This window comes from Pteropus alecto, unplaced genomic scaffold (genome assembly GCF_000325575.1).
Source record: "Pteropus alecto unplaced genomic scaffold, ASM32557v1 scaffold146, whole genome shotgun sequence".
Taxonomy (NCBI): Eukaryota; Metazoa; Chordata; class Mammalia; order Chiroptera; family Pteropodidae; genus Pteropus; species Pteropus alecto.
Genome location: NW_006442107.1, coordinates 20,907,773 through 20,908,502, shown reverse-complemented (window position 1 = coordinate 20,908,502; position 730 = coordinate 20,907,773).

Below are 730 nucleotides of genomic sequence, written 5' to 3'. Positions count from 1 at the left end.
AGTGGAGAGCCATGGACGGAAGTTTTGGTGTCAAGGAGTGAAAGGAGTAGACACCTTCGCAGTAAATTATGAGGCAAGTTTACCTGATAAGTTGGAACGGGTTTGGAATCTAAGAAGCATAAAAAGATCCAGAACAGCTTCTATGGGGAATGAGATAAGAAATTAACTGGGGACTGCCATGCAATATTGAGAGACTAGCCAAGGGGAGCTAACAGTATTGCCATCCAGACATGAGTTTTAATGTCTCTTTTTTATGGAGGTCTCACCTGACCACTCTGTTTTAATTTCCTGCATAGCACTTAATCGTGTCTTGATTAAGTTTTTATTCACCCACTAGGATATAAACTCCGTGCGACCCTGGGTCTTTTTGCCTTGCTCATTGCTGTATTTCTAAGGCTTAGAGTAGTGCCTGGCACAGTAAGAACCAAAGAAGTCTCCGCCAGGTGAAAGGATGAATGACATCACGGGTGCCAATGAGAAGCATTATGTGACATTCTACTAGTGTCACTCAGGATCCCTGGATCAAAAGTGAGGGGGGAAAAAGGTTATGCAAGATTGAGCATTGACAAGGGGAGAATGACAGAGAGGGCCACATGAAGGAGGAATTAAGGCTGCTCGTGAGCACATGTGGAAATGGAGGTCTGCTGAGCCCAGGCTGAATTCAGGAGGAAGAGATGACAAGGGAGGCAAGGAGGGAGGGAGAGATGGAGGAACAGAGAGCTGGGCAAAA